We start from the raw sequence: 14,570 nt of genomic DNA, 5'->3' as shown, positions 1-14,570 counted from the left end.
TTCTTTTCTCTCCAGAGCACATCTCCTTCTCTCCAGGGTCTCCTCCACCTGTTCCCTACTCTCACTACAGATCACAATGTCGTCTGCAAACATCATAGTCCATGGGGACTCCTGTCTGATTTTGTCTGTCAACCTGTCTGTCACCATTGCAAATAGGAAAGAGCTCAGAGCTGATCCTTGATGTAATCCCACCTCCACCTTAAACGCATCCATCACTCCCACCGCAGACCTCACTGCTGTTACACTACCCTCGTACATATCCTGCACCACTCTTACATACTTCTCTGTCACTCTCAACTTCCTCATACAATACCACAGCTCCTCTCTAGGCACCCTGTCATATGCTTTCTTTAAGTCTACAAAAATACAATGCAACTCTTTCTGACCTTCTCTGTATTTATCCATCAACACTCTCAGAGCAAACATCGCATCTGTAGTGCTCTTTCCCGGCATGAAACCATACTGCTGATCACTAATCATCACGTCCCTTCTTAACCTAGCTTCTACTACTCTTTCCCATAATTTCATGCTGTGACTGATCAATTTAATCCCTCTGTAGTTACTACAGCTCTGCACATCACCCTTATTCTTAAAAAAAGAATCAGTACCAAAACACTTTTTCTCCATTCCTCAGGCATCCTCTCACTTTCCAAGATTTCATTAAACAATCTGGTTAGAAACTCCACTGCCATTTCACCTAAACACCTCCATGCTTCCACTGGTATGTCATCTGGACTAACAGCCTTTCCATTCTTCATCCTCTTCATAGCTATCCTTACTTCCTTCTTGCTAATCTATTGCACTTCATGATTCACTATCCCCACATCATCCAACATTCTCTCCCTCTCATTCTCTTCATTCATCATCTCCTCAAAGTACTCCTTCCATCTGCTCAACACACTCTTCTCACTTGTAAGTATGTTTCCTTCATTATCCTTTATCACCTTTACCTGCTGCACATTTTTCCTAGCTCGGTCCCTCTGTCTAGCCAATCGGTACAGGTCCTTTTCTCCCTCCTTAGTGTCCAACTTTTCATACAACTCTTCATGTGCCTTATCCTTAGCCTTCACCACCTCTCTTTGCCATGCACCTCATCTCCTTATACTCCTGTCTACTTTCTTCATCTCTCTGACAATCCCACTTCTTCTTTGCCAACCTCTTTCTCTGTATACTCTCCTGTACTTCCTCATTCCACCACCATGTCTCCTTGTCATCCTTCCTCTGTCCAGATGTCATACCAAGCACCTTTCTAGCTGTCTCCCTTACTAGCTCTGCTGTAGTTACCCAGCTATTTGGTAACTCTTCACTGAAACCCAGTGCCTGTCTTAACTCTTCCCTGAACTCCACCTCACAGTTACCCTTTTTCAGTTTCCACCATTTGATCCTTGGTGCTGCTCTCACACTCCTCCTCCTCTTCTTGATCACCAACGTCATCTTATAAACCACCATCCTATGCTGCCTAACTACACTTTCCCTGATCACCACTTTACAGTTTCCAATCTCCTTCAAACTGGCCCTCCTACATAAGATATAATCCACCTGTGTGCATCTTCCTCCACTCTTGTATGTCACCCTATGCTCCTCCCTCTTGTTAAAATACATATTCATCACAGCCATGTCCATCCTTTTTGCAAAATCCACTACCATCTGACCTGCTGCATTCCTTTAACACCATACCTACCCATCACTTCCTCATCCCTGTGTTCTCTTCACCAATATGCCCATTGAAATCTGCTCCAATCACCACTCTCTCATCCTTGGGTACAGTCATCACAACTTAATCCAACTCACTACTAAATTTTTCTTTCTCGTTCACTGCACACCCAAATTGTGGAGCATATGCACTAACAACATTCATCATTACACCGTCAATTTATATATATCTATATATATATATATATATATATATATATATATATATATATATATATATATATATATATATATATATATATATATATATATGTGTGTGTGTGTGTGTGTTTGTGTGTGTGTGTGTAAATATACACACATATATATAGCTAGGATACGATACAGCATTTAAGAATCACATATGTTCACAGGCTGTGCCAATGGGGGTGAGGGGCCCAATCAACAAACATGTAACACGTAGCATCAACCCCCCCCCCCCCACAGCTAGACAGGTGAAACATACAAACACACAATAAAAGTAAACAAACCACTGCTTCCCAGACTACAGGTAGGATACTACCAGTGGGAGAGACCCACCAAGTCTAATCTTGAAACAAAGACAAGAATGTCCCTTGTGGGAAAGCCCAAAAATTCTGTGGATATTTGGGTTTCCAGGCATTACACGGATGTCCAACGGCAGGGCACACATGTTCTCGGACTACAAGTTTGGGGAAGCCTGATGATCCATGGGGAGAGACAACATACGTGAAGTGTCCTGAGAATTGGGGAGTGGGCAGTGCATACGGGTTTGGCCTGATCCAACCTACACACAGAGAAAGGAAGAGTGCTGAAGGGAAGGTGTGGGAGGGGAACTATGGGTATGTAATTATGGGCCTAGGTATGCAGGTGTTGGCTGGAGTGGTTCTATGTGGACCGCCCCTGGGATGTAAGCAATAGTGTGCATTGGGCAGACCCGACACCTAACGAGCAACCACGCCCAGTATGAGTCCCACAGCAGCAATGTCTAGTTTACAGAGCAAAGGGTGGAATATCCAGATGTGTTGTTGCAAACTCATTAAATGACACCAAAGAACACATGGTCACAACACCCCACTGTAGGCATGTAAGCTAAACTAATTGGCATCACAAGGTATTATTGCTTTCCTCACCCCCACCCAGGGTTGTGAGTGCCCAGACCTACCCCCAAATGCAGGGTATACACACAGCTGTTGCTGTAGAAGAAATGGCCAGCTGTGGACCTTCCCAACAGCCGTCCTGCACATCCCTGGGCATGTCCTCTACTATCAGCCCCTCTGTGTGGCCCAATAACACCACTTACCTATTGACCCCTTTTTCATTCGTAGTAATGTTCACAGTCAGAAGTAGGTGACACCCTCCACACAACGATATTGGCAGAATCTGGAACCCCCAACCCAGGTGTATTACCGCAGCTGTCCCAGGCTACACATGTATATAACACATGAAGGGAAAACTCAAGCAAACTTGGATCACCATCTGCTCACCACCTGGCGAAGTCCACCCCCCCCAACTAACAATCCATACCCCTACACCAACTACTGACACTGACACCTCCTGTCCTTCCTTGCATACATATCCCAACACCCTGCAAACCTGCACTACTGCTCCCCTACCAATCAGTCAAATGGCCTACTATACAGTTAAAATGTCCCCCCTTCCACCTACCCACCTACACCTTCACTATTCACATCTACTCTACAACACAGGTATGGCATAACTAAACCTAACCCGAATACCTGAGTGTAACCTATCCAGAAATTCTAAACTGGAATCCCACTTCACCTTACACTGACCTTCGTGAACAGTCATACCTGACGGCTCTAAATAAAATCTGCAAAAGTAACAGAGACCTCCAAAACAGACATCCAAGCAACCTCCACATCCCATCACCAACCATGAAAACACATACTTCACATAATCAGTGTGCCATGCAATCATAGCCCTTAAGGCAAAACAACATACCCAACACACTAGTAATAGGTGACTCTATAGACAGGCACACTGATGTCCCACTAACTAGGCTGGACAAGGAGAAAGTTACAGTTAGCTGCCTGTTGGGCACCAGGATCAGCCACATAGCACAAGCACTCAGGTCACTCCAGAACAAGTACAAATACGACTCTGTCATTGTCCATGTTGGTGAATGACCTCAGACGTACCTCCCTGGACTACATGAAAAGAGACATGGAAGAGCTCTCTGATCATGTAGCCCAGGCTGGTATGACACTGACCCTGAGTAGCATCCTGCCCTCACCAAGAAAGATGCCACAGTACAAAGAAAAAAATGATCAGTTTCAACAACTGGCTGCGTTTCTGGTGTCATTCAAAGGGGATCCAGTATCTGTCCACCTGGGATGACATGCTCGACAAGCCACGTTGCTTCACAAGAGATGGCTTGCACCTGTCACCCTTAGGCTTTCAAATACTGGCCAAGGCTCTTGCCTCCCCCATAGTGCATTTTTTAGGCAAGGCTCAAAAGACAAACCCACCACCATAAATAGCACAAGTAACCAAAATCTGAGGGTAATGCTACTCAACGCCAGAAGTCTAAACCTCAAAATGGAGAACACCAACATCTGTGCAGTAACAGAAACCTGGTTTAACGCTCCTGAGAGCACACCAGCACTACTAGATTATAACTAATACCATACCATTCGGCCACAGAACCAGGACCGAAACACAAAAGGAGGAGGTGTATCCATATTCATCAAGGATACCCACACCTCCAGTTTAGTGGCGCAGCACAATGCACCAGTGATCATCCATGTGCAACTAACAACGAGCAAAACTGCAATCCAAATTTTAGCTTGCTACAGATCACCCGCCATGACCCAGGACCCCCATTCCACATTTCTGGAGACACTGAGAAATATGAAGGTCCTACCAAACACCCTAATACTGGGTGATTTAAATTACCCAAACATAAATTGGGAGAACTACTCAAGTACTAACTCCCTTGCCCAGTGCTTCCTAGAATTTATAAACCTGAATGCCCTGGATCAACTGGTCAACACCCCCACCAGAGGGAACAACATATTGGACCTGGTCATCACCAACATGGGCGACCGGTGTTACACACCAGAGGTCAACCCCTCGCTGGTTGGATCAGACCATAGACTAATCACTCTGGATATCCACATTCCGCCCCCACCCCCAATCAAGGAAACCACCATGAAAAACTTTTCAAAAGCAAACTTCACATTACTTAAAACCGAGATGGAAAGGTTCACAGCCCCCATGCTAAAGGACAATGCTGTCCAAGCTGCTGAAACCTTTACAAAGGCACTCTATGAGCATCTGCAGGAATGCATGGATCGTGCTATCCCAAGTAAAGCCAAGACTCATTCCTCCAAGAAAAGGTAACCAGTCCGGTGGACCCCTTCTATAAACAAGCTATACAACAGAAGGAGGAAATGAGTACAGAAAAGAGTGAAATCTCAAGAAGGAAAGACATCCCTGATCAGTATCAGCAAGAAACTACGATCCCTCATTAAATCATCCAAGGCTAGTTTCAAAAGAAAAATTGCCAATGACTCCAAAGATAACCACACAGCATTCTTTATCTATGTCAAGAACCTAAGTGGAAACTCTCAGATCTGCTCTGAGTTAGTGCAGAATGGCACAAAATACACTTGAACCAACTGATATTGCCAACATTCTAGCAGACAGGTTTAGTGCAAATTTCAACCCCTCTCACCCCCTAAAGGGTCCATAACCATACCAGAAGAATGTAGGGCCCCATCAATCACTGACACACAGGTTAAAACAGCCCTATCCAAAGCCAAAAACACAGCTTCAATGGGACTGGTCGATGTGCCAGGCAGTGTCATACAAGAGCTCCAAAATGAGCTAACCCCTCACCTAAACACACTGTTCAAACTCAGCCTCTCTACAGGCTATGTACCCACAGAGTGGCACACAGCAACTGCTATCCCATGCCACAAAGGTGGAGCCACAACAGATCCTGGGAACTATCACCCTATAAGCCTGACTAGCCTGGTCTGCAAGGCTATGGAGTGCATCATCATGGAACTCATTAAAAGAGACATTAGGAATCGCCAAACTTTAGACCCTAGCCAGTTTGGCTTTGTTAAGGGCAGATCATGCCTCCTAAACCTGATGGACTTCTTTGAGACAGTTACCAAGGCATTAGATGAGGGAAAGGAGATCCACACAACCTACCTAGACCTTGCAAAGGCTTTTGCCACCACTCCCCATTCTGGTATTATAGACAAGCTCACCAGCTTGAACATAAACCCCTACATCACAAGATGGGCTGCCAACTGGCTCATGGATAGAACCCACATGGTGAGAGTTGCAGGCTCTACGTCTGACTCTAAACCAGTTACAAGTGGCATCCCCAGGGCTCAGTCCTAGGACTCCTCCTGTCTGGTATATACTTTTCAGAGGTACAGGCAAGTATAGGAGGACTATGGCTGACCAAGTTCACAGACGACTGCAAACTAGGGGCCATAACTGATTCTCTGGCTGATACAGACACCCTCCAGAAGGGTCTCACTGAGACGGATACCTGGTGTCAAAATCATGGCCTCAAGCTAAATGCCAAAAAGTGCATAGTCATCCCACCCATGAACTACCACATAGGCGGTAGTCCCCTAAATACAGAAAATGTAATAAGGGATCTGGGGACCCAAGTAGATAGTAATCTCTCCTTTGATAATCACATTGCCAAGATGGTTAGAAAATCCTTGTATGTGGCCCACCTAATCACAAAATGGTTTGCATCTAGAACAAAAGAGGTTATTGTGCCTCTCTACTCATCACTCATTAGACCCATCATAGAATACAAAGCCCCATTTGGGATGTACCTTACAAGACACCTCCAACAGCTGGAAAGACCACAAAAGTACTTCACCAAGTGGATTGCTGGCCTCAAACAGATGCCCTATGCAGACCAACTCAAGAAACTCCAGCTGTACTCGGTTGCACACCGCTTACTCAGAGGTGATCACTGCCTGACATACAAGGCCATGTCCAACCCAGAATTGATGGACATGCTCCACCTAAAAAAAACAAATCCCGGAGAGCCACACACTCTAGAGATATAAACCTCATCACAATGATCAATAGGACATTCTGGAGGGATAGATTCCTGTCCCAGAGACTCCCCATGCTTTGGAACAGGATTCCAATATACATCAGGCAGTGCCCCTCACTAACACTCTTCAAGAGAAACCTTGAAGGGTGGATGGGAAAAAGAAAATTTACCCCGGGGATCACTGCAGTGGCTCTGCTGGACAGTGGCACAGGGAACTAATGGCTCTGATGGACAGAAGCACAGGGATCTAATCTAAGGGGGGGGTGAAAGCCAACACATTCTGCCTAGGCTTATAAATGCCCTTGGGCAGATAGCCTAGTACCTACCTATGAACCTATGAACCTATGAACATGTACACCTGACTTAAGCATGTATAATACCGACATGTACATGAAGTAGCGCAGGGATATGTGGCAGCAAGCGGAAGTATGTCTGTTTGGGCGGCGGTAAGCAATGCCCACACTGGTTAAGCAATGTGGAGGCCAACCCAGTGTAAGACGCCATAACTGGAGGTCAGCAAGTCTGAGCCTTGCGCTCACCAGACCATACCCGCCTACATTTCCCCCGCAGTGCCTTAGGCACGCTGTAGCCCACAGCCCTCATCGTAGCCAAACAACATAATCAACACTCCCAGCCCCCCCACACACACACTATAGTCCAAGTGAGTTACCACAAAGGCATGACAGATATACAGTCAGCTGCTGTTATCACAAACATATCATCCGGTGCAGTCGGTCAACAGTATAGGAAATGTATGTAAGTATGTACATTAATACTTGCAAACATGTGCACAGTGCTCAGTGACAGTATTCCAAGCTGTCTATGAGTATCAATGAACAGTGCCTGTCCACGCATACTGTGAGAACAGTAGTCTTGTATAATACTGAAGGGAGGAATGGAAAACGGGGCACGCCGTGGGGGTGTGTTTCATCCGTGGAAATAGGAGATGAGGCTGGTCTGGTGTGTGAGCAACCCACTGCTTCTCAAACCCCTGGCAGGATGTTACCAGTGGGAGAAACAGTGTAGACCAGCAAAGTCTACTCATGACACAACAGGTCCGTCCCTGGCGGGATGCACCAGACTTTGTGAGTCACAATGATGTTTCCACCAGTATCGGAGGAGGATCAAGGGAAGGCTCAAATGTATGTGGACTAAACAGATGAAGAGCCTGCAGAAGGTTGCATCAAGACAGTAAAATGGAGGAGTACCAAGAAGTGCAGAGAGGGCAATGTGTGGAGGTGTGGTATGGCAGGGCTAGCAACTGGAGAATGGATGAATGCTGTGTACGTGGAGCTCTGGGGCTGGGGAAGGGAGCATGGGTATGGCATTAAGGTAGAAATATGCAAATTAAGCAGAACTGCAATAGTGTAGTGGGCAGAGCATCTGCCTAACGCGCACGCTTTCTCGGTTCGAGTCCCACTGCAGCACATTCTATTTTCCATGTGAAATCTGTATAATACATTATTTTGCTGTATTACCTACTAAATGACATTTACACTTGAACAGGAGTACTGCGTTACACTTAGACTCACTCACTATTCAAAGGACATGAGACAACACATAGGTATGTATACACAGACAACTTTTAATAGTGTATTTTACAATACTGTATGCCATTACTTACAGCACATAGATCTGGACTTATTTAATCAGAAAAGTAGATGCAGACAGTGTGCATATATAACATACTACGCTGTTCAGGCCAAGCCCATCAATTCGTACAACTGTAGACAAAGGATTAGCCATCAAGTTAGGTAACAATAAACAATAACAGATGTAGTTCAGCAGCCGCCAGTTACACCCTGTAGTCAAGGCCTAGGGGGACATTTATTACCTGTGATAATGTCTATGTATCTGTCACATGTATGGACCCTGACCAACAAATATCATGGGAGTCCATGATATGACTGGAATGATAGCAGGAATGCTAGCAGTAAATAATGATAGGCCAATACCGAACAACCCCTAACCGTATCACAGCAGGACAAAGCCAGCCATATATGTGGAGGACAGAGGCAGGAACACAGGGCCATACTCGTAATATTGCTGTTACATACCCTGCAAATTGTTGGTGTTACAGGATTCATTGCAACATACTCTTATGCAGGAATAACACATCAGGAACACAACTGGAAGTAGCCATGTACTGATAGCATGCAACAGACAAATTGCCGGGGATATATCTAGGACAAGACCTGTGTGGTGCGCAGGCAAAACAAACAGACAATCCACTGGCCTTCATGTGGCTTGGCCCACTGTTGAGAGCTATACAGACAGACTGCATTCCATCCTAAACTACTATTTACATGCAAACACTGCAAGACCAGCAATATACAATGCACATAACAACACTACTCACTCTGTCTGTAGGTCTGGAACTTCTTAAGATTGTGTAGTTGTCCTGTGTCTGCGAGCCCCTCTGTAATAGGTACTGCAACCTGCCATCTGTAACACTGCTGCCCACATACAGGAAGGATGTCCTCCATACTGGAAAGGTGAAAGGGCAACACCCACATGAGTAAGCAATTTATAGTACTGAGTTGCCATGACAATGGTTAACTGAATCACTACACAGCAGGCTGCATGCAATCAGCAACTGTTGCACACTGACTGGTGCAGAGCCCATCATCTGATCATGTGCATCACTTACAAAAGCCATGCTGAAATCCATTCAAACCAACTCATTCACTCTACTAGAGAGGGAGAAAGACAGAAAGAGAGAGAAAAAGAAAAACATTTATAAAACGAAACTCACACAGTGGGAAACAAATACCTACAAGCCACAACCGGGAAGACATCACACCCGTCCAAAGAATAAAAGGTATGTAAAACATAACTGTATGTAATTTAATGCAGTATGAGGTGTATATTAATATGATATATGATGTAGAATGTTTGATATGTGCCATCTGTAGTTGTCCCTGTAATGATGTCCTGCTGAACAACTGCTCTGGACAATACTGTCTGTCCCTGTAAGCAGTAGGACATACCCGCCAACTGTGCAGATCAGCAATGAATGATGAAGATGTCAGCCATAATATCTGTGTATGTTATGTTAGAGTGGACAATAGCTGGTGGTGGATGTACTGCCATCATGATAGACACATGGGTGTCAGGGCACACCACTTGCAGGACAGTCATGTTAATGTGTAATGTAGCGTGCACAAATGCCATAGATGTGTAATATGCATACCAGCAATCTCACACCATATTTACCACCCTAATGTTAGTCTGTGTTCACATGTGGCACCTGCCTGTGTTGCAGCAAGGCAGAACAGTGCAGCTGTGAATGCGGACCAGATGTTTGCATGCACTCCACATATCTGTGTGATACAGAATGTGACAAGTATGTGTAGAGATACACAGACACTCATATAGACATAGGTATATCAACAACGTACAACATATAGCTACACATATATGTACATAGATGTATATTTATACACACATATATATAGTGGCACTGACAATGGCATGCAGTTGAAATAGTCTGTAACAGGCCAGCAAATATAAGTATCCCCACAGGGAGCATGGCTACAAACACATAGCACAAAGCATGGCACATACACATAGCACAAAGCTTGGTACAATACAACATATATCCCAATGGTAGGTAAGCGGCTGACATAACAATTGCAATCTGTGAATGGTTTGTTGTAGCTGATAAGGTGGGGGAAGACAAATATGTGTATTAAGAACTATGGTAACCCTGCTGTATGGGTAGCTCAGACTTTTTCCATCCTTATGTCTTCCAGGAAACATGTTGCATAGTCATCACCCCCATATAGCGCCACTGAAAAAGCGATCATTATCGACCACCTGGTACAGCACTACATACTGCTGTTTGGCCAGACAGCCCATGACCAGCAGAAGAGGACTGGCCTGTGGAACGAGCTAGTCCACAGGGTCAATGATTTTGGACTGCATAACCACAGCTATGAGCAGGTCCGGCATCATTGCACCGACCTGCTTCGCCATGTATGTCAGTGTGCAGCTGCCGTAAGGGGGGACCACTTTGCAACGGGGGGGTAACCCACCCATCCACCCTTCACCTATGTGGAGGAGCTTCTCAGCAGCCTTGTGGCACCTGTCCACCTGCAGCATCAACACCTGGCAGGGCACATCTTGGAGGTGGGTGCCAATAACATGCCAGCTGAGGAGCGTGCAGGTAAGGCCCCAGAGCATATTGGTACCCCACTTGTGTGTATGCATCTACATCTGTACAGGTACATCATGAAAAACTGAAATGTCATATACATTGTCTGCTGCTGTGTAGTAGTAATAAACAGTTGTGTATAAGCTGTAATATTGTGTAATTCTACTGTTGATGTAACGTAATGCTGCACTCACCTTTTATGAATGCCACAGCTGCAGCCACTGACATCAGCTTTCTCACACTCCTATGCAGGTCCTTCCAGGATACCACCACGGCAGCAGCCCGTAGCCAGTGAGTATGGTTCGTGTTCATGCATGATGATAAACTGGGCATGTAATAGCTATGAGATATCCCATGCACATGTCTAACACACCTACCCATACTGCATGCTGTACACGTTCACGTTTTGTTGCTGTGAAATGCACTTCATCACAGTAGTGACCATGCTGGGGTATGGGAAGGGTACAACAGAAACATGCAAGATAACTAACATCCTGACAATGTGCAATGTGTCCAAAGGGATGTGAAGTATGACAGGACACACGGCCTACACTAGGGATATGTGTGACTCAACATCACCATGGCTGTAGCTGCACACAATCAGGTTAAGTAAACGTTGCAGACATAACCCTGACCCCATAGCACTCGTGACAGCAGTGTGTGCACTCCAAGTGATGTGCACATGAGTAGACCTTGCAACCATGCAAAGGTCTAGGACATGTGCAGGGCACCTCTCACAGCCATGGTAAGGTCCACTGGTTGTCATTGTAATAGTCATGTACTGGTCATACATGCACTACTGATGTTGTGATCTGTAACACAGACATCAGGCATCCAAAACTGATAACTGTTCACATATCATCCCAGATATGAGTTGCTACAATACATAGGGGATGTAAGCATTGGAACTGACATAACCGACACAGTACTACAGATGCATCAATAGTTTCTACACCTGTGAGGTATGGTGCACAGTACAAGGCAGGGTGCGGAACAGGTCCGCAGTAACACTTTGTGCATGGGTGCAATGTTAACACGGGAAAGGGCAATCCCCTATCAACAAAGCCCATGCCTCACACACATGTATACTGCCGCTTGCATGAGGTCACTATAGTTGCACTGCATGCTGTTGAGCTCCATATGTAATGCATGTTGACAGAAAGGTAATGGGATGACTGTGTGTACAAATGTTGTGCACATTCACATGTAGGAGTGTGGGGTGTGTGTGTGTGTGTGTGTGTGTGTGTGTGTGTGTGTGTGTGTGTGTTTGTGTGTCTTGGTTGTGTTCGTAAGTGCAATCTAGTGGAGTGTGGATGATGCATGTCAGATGTGTGTGTGTGTGTGTGTGTGTGTGTGTGTGTGTGTGTGTGTGTGTGTGTGTGTGTGTGTGTGTGTGTGTGGGTCTGTGTGTCTCCATGTATGCACAGGCAATAGTGGAAATGACCACATGGCGTACTTCCCCTTGGGATTGTGCTGTAAATAGAGTGAAACATGGGACACCAGGACAACCTGTCAGGTATGTGAACACAGGACAGCTGATAGCATAAAAAGGTCTGTAGCATGGAGCATGCATTGGTAGGTGAAGTACATACCAGGTATACACATCATATGTCCAGCAGCAGATAGGTAACTGGCTACCCACATATGCAGCACTACAAATGCAATGGGGAATTACCACATCACATCAGTGAGTGTATCCAGGTAGTACTGTTGTCCGCATGATGGGTTGCTTGTGTAGCAGATGTGGCATGGACTGAGAAAGACTGTAGTATGAGGCTCTGGTATGTGACATATGTAGTGAATATAGCAACCCCAAACATATAGGGGCCTCATACACCATTACTGCCCATACACAGGGTAATACAGGGTGACAGCAGTGAGGCCATGTACAACCTACTCCACCCAAGTCAGGGATGCGATGGAATAACAAGTCAGGTGTTGTAACCACATGTGTAGGCATGGAGAGGGATGATATGTTAATGGGCTGTAGTGATGCGTGTATATTAGCAAGTGCCATGTAGGATGGGCAACACATTTAACTGACTGTGGGACTGTCAGTAAACTCAGGAAAAGTGAGGTAGTAAGGTGGCTGTCAGTGTGAGTGTGTGTGAGTGTGTGTACTGTTATGCAATGCTGTACAGGTCTTAACGTGTGTATTTGTTTCCCCCACAGGTGGCGAGGTGGGTCAGGTCCACTCCTGCACACAAACTGAGGTAGGTGTCCCTACAGACACTGATGATGATGAAGGTACAGGTGAGGCACAGGTGGGGTTGTCAGAGGCCGACACTATGCCAACATGTGTCATCACCCTACTAGCCACCCCAAGCCCACACACAAGTTACAGTGCCCCTACAAACTCAATCACATTTGGCCATAGTAGAGGGACAGTTGGCGCTTGGTGGCAATGACCAGGAAAGTGTGGTGTCCATGTCAACTGTGTCAGGTCACAGTCGGCATAGCTAGATGTCCGGAAGGCCAGCACATAGGCAGATGTACCGTAGTGCTCGTGGGAGGACCGCAGGTTATCATGCCCCTGGCAGAGGCACCACAACTGGTACCACCAGGAGCATGTTTCAGGCCATAATGGAGGCACAGGCATGTAAGGAAATGCACACCAGACAGGTCCTGAGGCTGCAGAAGTCTGCTTTCACAGCAGTATGTTGCAACCTCCATGAACTCACTGGTGCCTTCCATGAATATACCTAGGTCATGGATAGATGGTGGGGTGAGATGGTTGGCCTCCTTGACCATGGTATATCTGTGCTAGAACATGTAGTGGGAGTGGTGCAACAGCCACGTGGACGTAGGCCAGAAACACCAGCAGCTGGTGGTCAACGTGGATGTGCCAGGATGCACAGCCACCCCCATAGTGGCAGCACCAGCCCTAGCATACCACAGGGGCTGCTGTCCACACCACACCACAGCAGGTCTCATGCATGTGGCCCTGGCTAGTCCCAGGTGGGACATGGTTCCAGCAGACATATGTCAACATCAGGGGAGAGTAGCACCTCAAGGTCTGTACCTGCAGGTGCCCATGGAACCCCTGGCAGGCACAGTTAGCATGTCTGTGGCCAGAGGCAGTGAACTGCACACCTTAGCAGGTATGGTATGCAGCTGTCCAACATCACCCGTATAGGGCAGCCACATGGCAGAACTGTGTGCATGCATACCCACACACTATGCAACCAAACCTAGGGTGACCCCATACCAACATTCACCACATCACCACTCCCCAATCAAGGAACCACACCCCTCACCCACACACATGGTGACACATATTTGGACCACCCTCAGCCTCTGGCACACCTGCAACACAACCTGTGCATATGATCATACCTGTGCCACATCCCTGTCATACATAACATCGATGCAGGGACAGGCTAACATGGTTCTGATGGCCACAGTGACTGTAATGGAGTGCCACAATGTATTGCAGTGTAGAATGCAGTCAGAGGTAATGTGTACTGCATACATGTCAGGTAGTGTAGCCATGCAGCTAAGATGACTTTCACACACCCTGTGTATATGATGATATCTGTGCCACATCCCTGTCATCCATAACATCAATGCAGGGACAGGCTAACATGGTTCTGATACACATGGTGACTGTGATAGAGTGCAGCAATGTACTGCAGTGTAGAATGTAGCCAGGGGTAATGTGTACTGCATACATGTCAGTTAGTG

This window comes from Protopterus annectens, chromosome 9.part0 (genome assembly GCF_019279795.1).
Source record: "Protopterus annectens isolate FY-2018-M chromosome 9.part0, PAN1.0, whole genome shotgun sequence".
In the NCBI taxonomy this organism is placed as follows: domain Eukaryota; kingdom Metazoa; phylum Chordata; order Ceratodontiformes; family Protopteridae; genus Protopterus; species Protopterus annectens.
This window is presented reverse-complemented; position numbering follows the sequence as displayed.